Consider the following 14770-nt stretch of genomic DNA (forward strand, 5'->3'; position numbering starts at 1 on the left):
GTAAAAGAGTGTTTTAAAAGTTTAGTGATGGTGTAGTGGTCGAAGTGGTCGGTCAAGTGATTTAATGCACGATGACGGTACCAAACAATGTGTAAGGCTCGTGTTTTTGATCGGTAGGTCGTAAATACGCGTCGGGTTGTGACTTAAGAAGTCGAGTCGAGAATTTTAAGGGAGAGAAGAGAGGGCGGACACTCGCGTAAGTCTCAAATGGGTGGCATTCGAGGGGTATTTATAGAAGAATGAGTGGTTGTGTGAGTTTTGAGCGACGTGGCCACCTGGGCTGCTCAAAGAGGCACGAGCCATGTCGCGGGTCTTCGAGTTGTGTTGTCACTTTCACAACAAACGCAATCATGATTTGTTCTATCCTAGGTTTTGTAGTCACATGTTTGGTACTTGACCATTCATGAATCCGGGAAAACTTAAGGTAGAAGGTTTGAAATGTTTGTTTTTGGTGGTTGACTCGGTTTGACTCGTTGTTGGAGTCGGGATTTGAATTTTTGAGTCGATTTTTGGTCCAGTGCCGATTTTGACTCTAGTTAGTGTCATTGCGACCCCGTCGCCGTGCATTAAACACTCCAGGTATTTTTGAAATGTTTTGAGATGTTTTATTTTCGAAATCGTTTTAAGTTTTCCGACGTAAAGTTGTACACAAACTGTCGATCAAACGCCGCGATTCCAAAACATGTTGTAGTCCGATAATCATCGGGTCTTTGTTGGATTCTCATCAGATACTGGGTATCTACAGAGCCCCCACTTTGACTGAGACTTAGACAGGGCGAAAGTCAAAGTAGAGCCCCCAAGTCAATAGAAGATTACAACCTGGAGACCCAAGCGACGTCGAGGCGGCTCGAAAAGATTCGGGCTAAGGACCTGCCGTCGGGAAGGGCGACGCCAAGGTGACTCGAGGGTACGAGTCAAGAACCTGTCGTCGGGAACAGTTTAGAGTCTGTCGACTATTCGTGTGGGTCGTTTAGAGTCCGTTAGACTACGTACAAAGGCTCGCCAGCCATAAGAAGGAGTCATACCTGAGGCATCTTCGGATATGTCCTTGCACGTTTGCGGACAAAGGCTCGCCAGCCATGATAAGGAAATATACCCGAGGCATCTTCGGGATGTGTCCTTGAAAGGTTGCGGACAAAGGCTCGCCAGCCGTGATAAGGAAATGTACCCGAGGCATCTTCGGGATGTGTCCTTGAAAGGTCGCGGACAAAGGCTCGCCAGCCATGGTAAGGAAATGTACCCGAGGTATTTTCGGGATGTGTCCTTGAACTCTTGCGGACAAAGGCTAGCCAGCCGAATGGTACGGTCGGTTAATGGACCATGGGAGTAGCCGCGTCGAATGGGCTTGTTTTGAAAGTAGCGAACTCGTGATGTCGCTGGGGAAATAGTGAGTATGGATTCTCACTATCACTGTTTTTGGAATGAGCGGGTTCCGCGAGGAAGCCCCCTGCTGGTATTTGAAAGAATAGTGAATTTGGCATCTTCACCATTCGTCGTTCTTCTTTGAACTTGAAGTGGCGGTTTTGATCGCCGTTTGTTTGAATTTTGAAGGAAAATAGCAAATTTTAAATCTGCTATTGCGTTTGAAATGACGGTTTATATGCCGCCGTTGATATTTGAAAGAAATAGTGAATTTGGAACCTTCACTATTGATTGAAGTGACGGTTTATGTGCCGCCGTTGACATTTGATGGAAATAGTGAATTTGGAATCTTCACTATTGATTGAAGTGACGGTTTATGTGCCGCCGTTGACATGTGTGGTGAAAATAGTGGAATTCAATTTCCAACTATTATCTTGAAAATGGCGGTTTTAATTGCCGTCGCTTAAAATTTGGAGAAATAGCGGTTTTTGAATTTTCGCCATTATTTTTGAAATTTTGAAGGAAAATGGTGAATTTTGATTTCACCATTATTTTTGAAATTGGTGGTTTTGATCGCCGCTTGCTTGAAAATTCTCGAAAATAGTGAATTTAAATTTTCACTATTCGATTGGAGGGACGGTTCATGTGCCGTCGTTTAAAGCTTTCGAAAATAGTGAATTTGAATTTTCACTATTTGTTTTTGAGAAAAATGACGACCTTTAATATCGTCAAATGAAAGTTTGAAGTTTGTCACGGGAAATTGTGCTAAAGCCCAAAAATCCGAAAAGAGCAAGGGGAGGCTGCTTTAGGCGCGAGCCACCTGGCGAACCAAAGGGGCTTCCCTATTTTTCTGTAAAAGACGCGAGGTCAGGCCGCATATCATTCATAACCTCGTCTTCCTTCTCTTCGACAAAACAAAGCCAAATCCGCCATTGTTGGACCTTCTAGCTTGTTCGACTTCTTGCCTTCATCAACAATATCATCTCAAGGTAAGTATTTCCTCTTGAATCCATTCAAACTTGTTGATCTTTAGCTTGATTGAATTAGGGCGAATTTTGCCCTAAAAATCGAATTGGGCGTTTTTGATTGAGCACATTTCGAGTGAAATTGATGCTTGCATTAGGTTAGAAACCTGTTTAGGAGTATATGGGTGCTTTTAGTTTGCATTTTGGTCCCCGTTCCCGCCCCCTATGCTCGAAAAACGTGAGTGAGGCGAGAAACCGTCTCATTTTACAATGCCAAGTTTATTTGCTTGGGTAGTGGGTAGACCTGGCAAACAGATCGGGTCGTGTCGGGTTCGTGTTCGTGTCACATGTAAACGGGTCACAATCCCTCCAACCCAAACCCGACCCAATTAAGTCTCGTGTCGTGTCCGTGTCGACCCACCTACGTAAATGGGTCATAAGGCCTCAACCCTAACCCGTTAATTTCGTGTCGGGTTCGTGTCGTGTTTTCGTGTCACGTCCATATTTTGAAAGTTTAAGTATATTTATGTGATGCAGGATCAAGAAAAATTAGGATTAATTTAGTAAACAGGTCATTCGTGTCGGGTTCGTGTTTAGAGAGGTCAACCCTAACCCAACCCAATTAAATATCGTGTTGTGTTCGTGTCGACCCACTTACATAAATGGGTCATTAAGTCTCAACCCAAACCCGTTAATTTCGTGTCGGGTTCATGTCGTGTTTTCGTGTCATGTCATTGTTTGCCACCTCTAGTAGTGGGTCCCACTAGGTTGCATTGTAGTGGGGAAAACCCGTATTTGCCATTTAAGGACCTTCGTTGGATGTTTGTGGGCAAAATTGGATTTTTGCCTTTTGCGACGGTCTTACGTCTGACCAAATAAGCGCCTGTTTGGGCTTGAATTGAGTCAGTTTGCCTTGAATTGGACCTTATTGGTAATTTAGGTCACCTTGAGGCGTGATAAAATCACGTTTGCCTTTTCGCGGTCGTTTTGAAATTTTGACCGGTTTGGGCCCAAATTAGCGTATGAATTACCTTTTTGAACCGTAGAAAAATCCCCATTGTGTCGGGTATGTATTTTGGGTTGTAGGCGGACCTTGTATGGGTCTTGAAATACCATTTTTGTGATTTTGACTCGTCTTTTGCTTGAAAGGATGGGCGAGTCGTTTTTGTGTTTTTTTTTGTGAATGGTTTGGTTGGATTTCGGGCGGGATTGCCCTTCTTTTGCATTGCAGGTTATGTTTTTTTTGTTTTTGGATTTATCCATTTCATGCCGCCGTAATGCCGAAATTCCGGCTGACGTTTTCTGTTTGTTGCCCTTTTTCGATCGCAGGGTATCGTTTGAGACCTATGGGGTCCGTCGTTGAGGCTTTGGAGGAGGAAGTCGATCCTGGAGGGGCTGTAGCGGCCGAGGAGGCTGCCGTATTCGAGGCGGTGGTGGAGGATGCTTCCGTAGAGGAGGAGGCGGGCGATATGGCCGGCTTGTCCTTTTCGTTGTGGCTCATAGACGGGGGTGGTGATGAGTGGGGTTCGATGATCAGTGGTGCATCGCATCATGGTTCTTGGCCTCCTCATCATCCAAAGTCTGCAAGGCACTGTCTTCTTTTTTGTTATGGAGGAGGAACGCTGGGTTATCGTCATGGTAATTTCCTCTGCTTTCGCTGTTGCTCCTCTGTTTCCCATGTTGCTCCCTTTCTTTTCTGATCGGAAGGGTAGGGAGTGCTTAGTTCGGTAGGTGGTGGATAGCCCCCAGTTCGTTGTCTTAGGCCAGTGTCTGTATGATAGACGTTTGTTTTAGGCCAGTGTCTGTATGATAGACGTTTGTTTTAGGCCAGTGTTTGTATGATAGAAGTTTGTCGATGTATTTTGCGTAAGGCGGTTTGTATATATGTGTTTTTGGACTGTGGTTTATTTTGTAATTTTTGGCTTTTTTTGTGTGGTGTTTCGGAGGAGCGCTGTCGGCTGTCGATTCTCCTTTTAATGTTTGCACCAGTTCTTGCATCGTTAGTGTAGAAAACAGGCGACAGATAGCATATACGCATAAACGTAAACACGTAGAAGCATTTGATTGAAAACCAAAATTAACCAAGATGACTTGAAGTTAAAATTGAAATTTTGAAATGAATTTTGAAAATTCCGTGACAAATCGTCACGTTCGGAATTCAAAAGGAATTGATTTGAAAATTTGAGCAATTAACTCGTGTCGTGAATTAAATTGCGTCGAAATTATCGAAGTTGACTCGAAAAATTCAAACTCAAACCGTCAGGAAAGAATTTTAGAAAAGGATTTTTGCGAGTATATTTGATTTTTGAGGTCAAGACTAGAATTTGTGAGTGCTTGAATTTTTGAGGAAAATTGACGTCGTGTTATCAATTCTCGATTTCGATTTTTGATGGAAAATTGCGAAAAAGCAAAAAAATTTCGGAATTTCGACTGACATGGAAACGATCTATCACGAATCGGGGCGACTAGCCCTTCCCCCCTTTAAAAAAAGAAAGAAAAATCCGTATGTTTAAAGCTGCGTCATGGAAACCGTGTCGGATTTCGTAAAATGCGAAAACAAGGAAATGTGAGTGTGAGGAAACACAAAATGTTCCGGATCATCCCGAAGAGGCGCGAGCTTCCTGGCGGGAGGTTTGAGGTGTCAGGAGAAAGCACAAGTTGAAAGAGACAAGTCAACAGCGGGAATCTTGGAGAAGGTCCAAAGAGGCGCGAGCAGCCTGGCGATGGAAGCCGGCTCTCCTCTTTTTCTGAAAAATGCGCTGATCATTTTGTATAAATAGGGACGTTTGCGCTTCATTGTTTCATCATCCGAAACACAAAAACATCTTTACAAAACCTCTTCTTCTTCCACAAAAATATTTCATGGATGCTTTTGAGAACGCATTGCGACAATGGTGCCGGGATTTGTCGCCTCCCGAAAAGCATCAACTCGTTAGCATGGGAGTTGGTCAATTGTTGGTGCTTCGTCAAGTCAAGGTGCAACGTTCGTTTCTTGAAGCATGTTCTCGGTTTTGGGACTCGAAACACCATGTTTTCGTTTTCCCGAAAGGTGAGCTTTATCCTCTTGCCGAAGAAGTTGGAGCCATTGGTGGGTGGCCGGGTTGTGTTCCGGTGCTTCCTCCGACTCGGTTGTGCTACAAGGAGAAATTCCGTTCCATGTTGGGCTTGTCAACAAGCCAAATCAACTTTATTCTTGCTCCACATGGTGTGGATATGTTGGGTCTTATCAACATCTTTTCAAACCGATTGGATGCTAATGTCTCGGAGGTGGCTAGGAGAAGGGCTCTTGCATTTTGCCTTGTCCATGTGTACCTCTTTGTTGATGTCTTGAAGAAGGAGGGGCCGAGATGCCATGGTATCATGACCCTTATCCATGTGATTGAGCAAATGGAGCATGGTAGAGATCCATCATGGTTGGTGCTTGGGGACATTATCCAAGCTTTGGACAAGGAAGGCTCTTGTGGAGAAGCTCCCTCTTTCGGATCCCCAAGGATCCTCCAAGTGTGGCTATTGGAGAGGCTAAGGTATGTAGAGCCTCCGGTTAATCCTTCTTCTTACTCCTTCTGTCACCTCACTATGAGGAAGAAGTTGTACCCGGATAGTTTCGCTTCCACCGAGGCCTATTGGGCCGCAAGATTGGCGGAGGAGGGTGGTCCTCATATCCGTTGGGTGATGCCGTGGTGGCACTTGAGGTCCTTCACGGGGTTGCCCACTTCGGGTGCTAGTCCTCGTTCTTTGATGGTGGTGGGTTTGAAGGTTGTTTCCTTCATTTATCCCGAAAGGCTCATGAGGCAAATGGGGCGTCAACAAAAGGTGCCCGCTCAAGATACTCTTGTCCAAGAGAATGTTTTCCGGAACTCCGAGCTTGTGGAGGTCTTTGAAAGATGGTGGGCCACTCGGCCGCTTTGGGAGGTACCAAACCCCGTTGCCACGACATGGGTGACTCCCGCTTATGTCAAGTGGTCACGAGCTCCGTCCTTGGAAGAGAGATCCAAATTTCTTAAGGACGAGGTTGTCGACTTGAAGTACCGAGAGGTTAGCAAGGCCAACCGTGCCTTCTTTGAGGAGTATGTTGATGGAGCTACCCCCTGATGTGATGAGACCACCGAAGAGGAGGAGTTCAGGTCCCAAGAATATGGTGGGCCGTGCATTGGCTCTTTTTGGGTCGAACATGGAGTCTTGTGCTAGACCGGAGGCCGTCGTCATCTTAGATCCGTTTAGGATCCATTCCGAGGAAGAAGTCCATGCTAGACGGGCCAACAAGAAGAACAAGGGGAAGATGTACCCCGGAGGAAAAGGCAAGGGTAGAATGGAAGAGTGAAGACCTCCATTACCCACTTTATTATTATGTTGTATTATTGTTGTAGGTTTTTATTATGTTGTACTAGCTAGTTATTGTGTGTGTTGTGCTAGTTTTACTATGTGAGGTGTGTTAGTTGACACCTTAGCTTTGACAAGTTGTAGACTCGTCGAGCTTTATTTGTTGTTGGAATTGTAATCCCTCCCATTATTAATTAAATAAGAGGATTGCTCGTGTCGAAAATTGTGAACGCTTGTTTCTTCCATCCATTTGGTAAAGGCAATTCGATTTGAATCGTCCTAAACAATTTCACTTGGGAAAGTGGTATTTTGTGGAAAGGGAGAAAGGCTCATTTTGTATTTTTGTGGAAAAAGGGAATGGTTTTCCCTTTCTCTTTTTTGATGGGGATGTTTTTTTGTGTGTGGGTAATATTTTTTTTATTGTGGGAATGGTTGTATCTTTCTTGTGTAAGAAAGGACTGCCTACGTATTCACCGGTAGAGGTGAAATCAAACCATGATCGTAGTTCTAAATGTTTTGTGAATTTGATTGGGTTTTGTGGTTGTATCCCTCGGGCATAAGAGGGACTGCCTACGTATTCACCTGAAGAGGTGAAATCAAACCATGCTCGTAGTTCAGGGTGTTTGTTGTTTTAGTGCAAATGGACGTTGCCTTTGACGGATCAAAGGACATTCGAAACGGGCAAAGTGCCGCAGCTTAGACTCGATAAAACATGCAATTTCAAATCAGAACACGTTGAGGAACTTGACTTGAAAAGGGTTGAGGTCGTTGCTAGTTGTAAAACTAGGCTAGGTCGTTGGTTGCTAGGGTTCAAGGGTAGTACTTCTTGAGTTGGTATAGGTTGGTCGGGTTTGTAAAGTCCTCCCCATCTAGGTCGCTCAGTGTCACTGCGCCCCCCGAAAGTATTTTCTTAACCAGGTATGGCCCGGCCCAATTGGATTTGAATTTTCCCCTCAGATCGACGGGTAATGGTGCTCGAACTGACTTGAGGACCAAGTCACCCTCCTAGATGTTTTTGGGTTTAACCTTCTTGTTGAATGCTCGTTGTATACGTCGTTGATATAGCTGGACGTTGTGCAAGGCGTTGAGTCGCCGTTCGTCTAGAAGAGTGAGTTGTTCGTACCTTCGACGGGTCCATTCCGCCTCAGGGACTTGACTTTCCAGTAGGATGCGTAGAGATGGGACCTCTAACTCTACTGGCTGAACCACCTCCATACCGTATGCTAGGTAGAAGGGTGTGGCGCCCGTTGGTGTTCGAATGGAGGTTCGGTATCCCCAGAGTGCGAATGGGAGTTTGCTCGGCCAATCGCGGTAGTTGTCTTGCATTTTCTTGATGATGGTGACAAGAGTTTTGTTCGTTGCCTCCACCGCTCCGTTGGTTTGGGGGCGATAGGGGGATGATCGATGTCGCTTGATTTTGTACTTGTCCAGCAAAGCTTGAGTTTCCGCCCGGAAGTGAGAGCCTTGATCGCTGATGATTTCATGGGGTACCCCATATCGGCAGATGATGTTGTTTTGAATGAACTTGGCCACTTGTTTAGCTCCGGGTTTAATGGGTATCCGGTGCTCTGCAATTTCTCTGTCAATCCCAGGCATGTCTTTGTAAGACCAAGCGAACACGTCCTTGTATTCGTGGAGGAGGTCAATGAACTGTTGTCTTTCCGAGGGGTCCAGGGTTGTCCCTATCCTAAGTTCTTGAGGTGTATTGTCGGTTTCTACGTTAATAGGTTCGGTTTCCTCAATGATGGGGGTTCTGGTTTCCCGTTTGTCAAGTTCTTTGGCTAAGTGAGGTGGTGATATGTTCATTTTATATATGATTTTACCCCTCATTTTAGCTCGGTTTTTATTGATTATCATACTTTAATTAGTATATTTTTGAGCTAATTTTGTGTTCTAGGTGTATTGTTGTGTTCGTTACGGTTTTGTAGGAATCTAAGCATTTAGAGGCTTTTTCCTATGATTTTGTACACCAAGTTCACTAAGCTAAACAAGGCCAAATATTGGACTAAGTGTGTGAAGATTTCTTGGGTTTTGCATGAAGATTAGTGGATTGAAGTAAGGAATTAAACATGAAGCCAAATGCAAAGTCAAGCCCAAAATGAAGGTCCACATCAAGGTTGCAAGCATTGGATGCCAATAGAGCTTAGGATGCTAGGAATTTAGAACATTAACCGGGTGATTAATCGCATATTTAATCACCAACATTGGATACCTTAGCAATTAAGAGGAGATTTAAGGCGATAAACCGAGGATTAAGTGACCCCGATCGGGGCCGCCCAACCCCGATCGGGGTTGCATGCCTGATGACTCTTACGTTTTTTCCTTCCTCTCCTATAAATAGGAGAGGCAATCCTAGGTTTTGGGGCATCCCATTTTACGTCCAAGTTTACTACATTAAGCCTCAAGCATTATAAGTTTTCTCTCATTAGTTTTCATTTCAAGTTCAAGTTGTTTAAGCATTCCTTAGTTAATCATTCAACACTTTGTATTTCAAGAGATTTTCAAGCATTTGATATTCAATCTTTTGGTTATTAGTTGTTTGTTCTTCCATGCAAGTCTTCCTTTATAAGGTATTTCTTATTACAAGTTTACAATTTACATCATTGCTTTAGTTATCACATAGTTATCATAATCAAGTATTTCATATTTACCTTAGCTTTATTCTTTTCGTATGTTACATCACCTAATTAGTATAATTCATTTAACCATGTTCAACATTACTTACAATTTAGTTTGCATTTTACAATTAAGTATGAGTAGCTAAATTCTCTAGTCTAAAGGCTAGGGGAGCCATGCAAAATCAAACATATAATATGATTAAATAAAGTTCATAATAATATTGATCAATTGCTTCCATCACACGCTTGCTTTGTTATGCTTAATCTTTATTTATCGGCCGTAGTCGTAGATTAAAACTTGTTTATTCGTTCTAAAGTCGAGAGGCACGGAATTGAATTAGACTAAGCATGTATGGTAGGACGACCTAGTCATGGACGAGAGTTTTTCTAGGACCCGGTCTATGGTTGATACTAATGCCGTAAGGTGGGTATCTTTAAGCCTAAGTAATTGACAAGATTATTAGTACCAAGTTTATCATGTTCATATGTTTACCTTTGCATGAGTGACCCGACCCCTTTAGACTATCTTTTATCATATTATTTACATTGCAATTTTCATTAATCAACAAACCAAACAAATCAAACCCAAAACGTAATCGACCTTGATAAAAATCCACCCATAGCAATTCACGACGTAATTCCCGTTTCCTTGTGTTCGACCCCTATTACTACATTAACTTGTGTCTAGGGAAATTATTTTTGCATAGGTACACGATAAGCCTATCAAATTTTGGCGCCGTTGCCGGGGAAACGGTTTTATTGCTTTTTGAATTGTCGATTTTTATCTTGTTTTCCTTTGTCTTGGGGAACACTTGTTCCTTGAGACCGTTACTTATCACTTCTCTAGAAATTGTTGTCTTATGCCCAGGTCTTCACGCAAGGGAGAATTGCTTTCACCGGATTCCGATCCCGAGAAAACCTTTAGGAGAAGACGACTTTTTTGGAAGGAAGTGAAAGAAGCCACCTCACCCGTACAAGTTGAAAGTGCTAGAAAGTCTTACTTAGACGATCTAGAGATTCTTGAAGAGGAGGAGGTTTCAAGTTCATCATCTCCACCACCATCACCATCTACTACCAAAAAGATGGTGAAACTTTCCGATCACTCAAAGCCCACCGCGGCCATGCTTCCGGCCGGAATCACAACCACTCAAATCACCGCGCCGGACTTCGAGATCAAACCGGCTTTCATTAGCCTTGTGGAGAGAAAGCAATTTGGAGGAAGTCCTTTGGAGGATCCCAATTTGCATGTGCAAAACTTTTGTGACTATTGCTCCATGATCCGTCAAACGGGCGTCACCCAAGCCCAAATAAGGGAAATACTTTTCCCTTTCTCTTTGAAGGACAAGGCCAAGCTTTGGATCAATAGTCTTGACCGCACCGCCATGGGAATCACCAATTGGGAGACATTGGCTCTTGCTTTTTACCAAAAGTTTTTTCCACCGGAGAAAACTCAAACTTTGAGGAGCCAAATCACCGGATTCCGTCAACAAGCTCTTGAGAGCTTATATGAGGCTTGGGAGAGGTACAAAGAGCTTCAAAGACAATGCCCACATCATGGGCTAGATGATTGGTTTCTTGCAATAACATTCTACAATGGATGTTGTGCCGAGTCCCGAAGGATTCTTGATTCCGCCAACAATGGGCGGTTTGATCAAATTGACACCGACCTTGCTCATGCCACGATCGAATCTATGGCGGTCCATGATGCCCAATATGTCAATTCCCGAGTTGTGCCATCTAAAGGTAAAGAAGAATCCTCTAACAATTCTGTTTTGCTAGCTCAAATTGCTTTGCTCCAACAACAATTGGCGGAGAGGGATGCTAGAGATTCCATTCAACAAGTCAATGCCATGTCTTCAACGAGCCAAATCGTTGTGTGTGAAGGTTGCGGAGGTGCGGGTCACTATGCCGCTCATTGCCAAGCTCCCATTGAAGAGGTAAATGCCTTCTTAGCTTTAAGACAAAATGCACAAAATGCTTATCCACCGGGTACATTCTCCAACACATATAACCCAAATTCAAGATTTCACCCGAATATGTCTTATAGAAGCAACAATGTGCTAAATCCTCAACCACAACCCCCACCACAACAAAATGCCTATATCCCTCAACAACAAAAATATATCCCTCCACCGGGGTATCAAAATCAACAAAGGCCCCCACAAAACAATTTCCAACAAACTCAACCTCCACAACAAAATGCCCAACAAAATAACCAAGAGGGAGGTAAGCTTGAGGGCTTGATAATCCGTATGCAAAAGGAATTGTTGGCTCAAATTCAAAAGAATGAGCAAGCTCAAAATGCCGCGATCAAAATGTTGGAGCAACAAATGGCTCAATTGGCTTCATCTAGCTCTTCAAGGAAATCGGGTCAACTACCCCCTCAAGGTGAGCAACCACATGCTACCCTTAATGCTATTTCCTTAAGAAGTGGAACAAAATATGATGGGCCATCCATGCCCAAAGATGATGAGGAGGTACTTGTTGAGTTAGAGGTCTCTAACAATAATAAGGCAATTGAAGAAATTCCAAAGAAAGTGGATGACCCACTTGTTGTTGTTGAGAAAGTCAAGGAAGTGGAGGATGCTCCTCCAAAGAAAGATATTGAAGCAAAGATTCCGGAAAAAGTCAAGGTGCCATTTCCTCATAGATTGGCAAAGCATCAAAAGAATTCCCAATTCGGTAAATTCATGGAAGTTGTGAAGAATCTACAGGTAACCGTTCCTTTTACCGAATTAATCACTCAAATTCCATCTTACACTAAGTTCATGAAAGACATTTTAACTAAGAAGAGGACTTTTGATGAGGTTGAAACAATAGCTCTCACCGCCGAGGTGAGTGCTCTTTTGCAAAACAAGTCCCCTCCTAAGTTAAAAGATCCCGGTAGCTTTTCTATTCCATGCACAATTGGCACCTACCAAATTGATAAAGCTTTATGCGATTTAGGTGCTAGTGTGAGTGTAATACCTTACTCTATTTGTGCTAAGCTTAATATGGGAGTCTTAAAATGCACTAGTGTCACATTGCAAATGGCGGACCGTTCTATAAAACGCCCTTTGGGAGTTTTGGAGGATGTTCCCGTTAAGGTTGGTAAGTTTTTCATTCCGGTTGATTTTATTGTTCTTGACATGGCCGAAGATGCCCAAATCCCAATCATTTTGGGAAGACCATTTTTACACACCGCGGGTGCGTTAATTGATGTCAAGAACGGTAAAATTACATTGGAAGTGGGTGACGATAAGGTCACATATAATTTGAATAGTGCCATGAAGAGTCCTATGATAGAAGAGTCTTGTTATTCTATTGACATTTTGGATGTTGTTGACATTGTTATAGAAGACTCTACACCTCGATCTTTGTCTAAAGATCCCTTGGAGGCACTCTTGCTTTTAGAATCATTTGCAGGTGATGATGAGATTGGAAATGAGGAGATTGATGCTTTGGAACAAGAATTGGATGGAGAGGAGCTATCGTTGGAGGAGAGCTCGCACTTTATAGGCTTGGTTGCTACACCACAAGATGTTGAGGTACAAAAACCCGAGCTTAAGCCCCTTCCTTCCAATTTGAGGTATGCTTTTCTTGATAATGAGGGGATGTGTCCGGTAATCGTTAGTGCTAAATTAGATGAGAGTCAATTGGCTAAATTGCTTCATGTCTTGAGGTCTCACAAGAAAGCCATTGGTTATAAACTTGACGATTTAAAAGGCATAAGTCCCGAATTTTGCATGCACCGAATCAATCTTGAGGAAGATCATAAACCATGTGTCCAAGGTCAAAGACGACTAAATCCTAACATGCAAGAAGTGGTCAAAAAGGAAGTGCTTAAATTGTTAGATGCGGGAATTATCTATGCGATTTCCGATTCTAAATGGGTGAGTCCGGTCCAAGTGGTTCCTAAGAAAGGAGGAACCACCGTAGTCAAAAATGATAAAAATGAGTTAATTCCAACTAGAATTGTGACGGGTTGGAGAATGTGCATTGACTATAGGAGGCTAAATCTAGCCACCAAGAAAGACCACTACCCATTACCTTTTATTGACCAAATGTTGGAAAGGTTGGCATGTCACAAATACTTTTGCTACCTAGATGGCTATTCCGGGTTCTTTCAAATACCCATTCACCCGGATGACCAAGAGAAGACCACGTTTACATGTCCCTATGGTACATTTGCTTACCGTAGAATGCCTTTTGGTCTTTGTAATGCCCCCGCCACCTTCCAACGTTGCATGATAAGCATCTTTTCCGACTACATTGAGTCTATCATGGAGGTGTTTATGGATGACTTTAGTGTTTATGGTTCTTCTTTTGATGCTTGTTTGACTAACTTGTCCAAAGTTTTGAAGCGTTGTGAAGAAGTTGATTTGGTGTTGAATTGGGAAAAGTGCCACTTCATGGTGAATGAAGGAGTGGTGCTTGGTCATATTGTTTCGGAGAGAGGAATTGAAGTGGACCGTGCTAAGGTCCAAGTTATTGAGCAACTACCCCCACCGGTAAATGTGAAAAGTGTAAGGAGTTTCCTAGGCCATGCGGGTTTCTGCCGCCGTTTTATCAAAGATTTTTCTAAGATTGCCAAACCCCTTACGGAGCTTCTTTTAAAAGATGCTCCCTTTGTGTTTACTAACGATTGTCTTGAGTCTTTTAATAGGATCAAGAAGGCTTTGATTTCCGCACCTATCATCCAATCACCGGATTGGAACTTGCCATTCGAGCTCATGTGTGATGCAAGTGACTATGCGGTAGGTGCCGTGCTAGGACAAAGAAAGGACAAGGTTCTCCATGCTATCTACTACGCTAGCAAAACCTTGGATGCGGCTCAAATCAATTATGCCACCACGGAGAAAGAGCTACTTGCCATTGTCTATGCTTTAGACAAATTCCGCTCTTACTTGATTGGTTCCAAAGTCATTGTTCATACCGATCATGCCGCATTGAAGCATCTCCTAGCCAAACAAGAAGCTAAGCCAAGGTTGATAAGATGGATCTTGCTTTTGCAAGAATTTGATCTTGAGATTAAAGACAAGAAGGGGGCCGAAAATGTTGTTGCCGATCACTTATCCCGTTTGAGGTTCAAAGATGGAGGTATTGAATTACCTATTGATGATTCCTTCGCCGACGATGTTCTAATGATGTTGGAAGCCAATACTCCTTGGTATGCCGACATAGCCAACTACCTAGTTGGAAGAGAATTGCCACCCAACCTTTCATATCAACAAAGGAAGAAGTTCTTACATGATGCCAAGTTCTTCCTATGGGATGATCACACTTGTTCAAACATTGCTCCGATGGGCTATTCCGGAGATGTGTCCCACAATGGGATGTGAAAGGGGTGCTAGAAGGATGCCATTCTTCTCCTTATGGTGGTCATCATGGACCATCCAAGACCGTTGCAAAGGTGTTGCAATCCGGCTTCTATTGGCCAACCATGTTCCAAGATGCCAAAAATTTCGTGATGGCTTGTGATGCTTGCCAAAGGACGGGTTCCATATCAAGAAGACACGAGATGCC

At 43.3% G+C, this 14770-nt stretch overlaps 1 non-coding gene across 1 annotated transcript; it reads right to left on the reverse strand.

Moving 5' to 3' along the window:
- Nucleotides 1-10719: 10719 nt before the first annotated feature.
- On the reverse strand, nucleotides 10720-10826 carry LOC141624676 (small nucleolar RNA R71). The gene has a single exon (XR_012534482.1). It is a non-coding gene; the product is annotated as a small nucleolar RNA R71 (small nucleolar RNA).
- Between the last annotated feature and the right edge of the window lie 3944 nt (nucleotides 10827-14770).

Source organism: Silene latifolia, chromosome X (genome assembly GCF_048544455.1).
Source record: "Silene latifolia isolate original U9 population chromosome X, ASM4854445v1, whole genome shotgun sequence".
Classification (NCBI taxonomy): Eukaryota; Viridiplantae; Streptophyta; class Magnoliopsida; order Caryophyllales; family Caryophyllaceae; genus Silene; species Silene latifolia.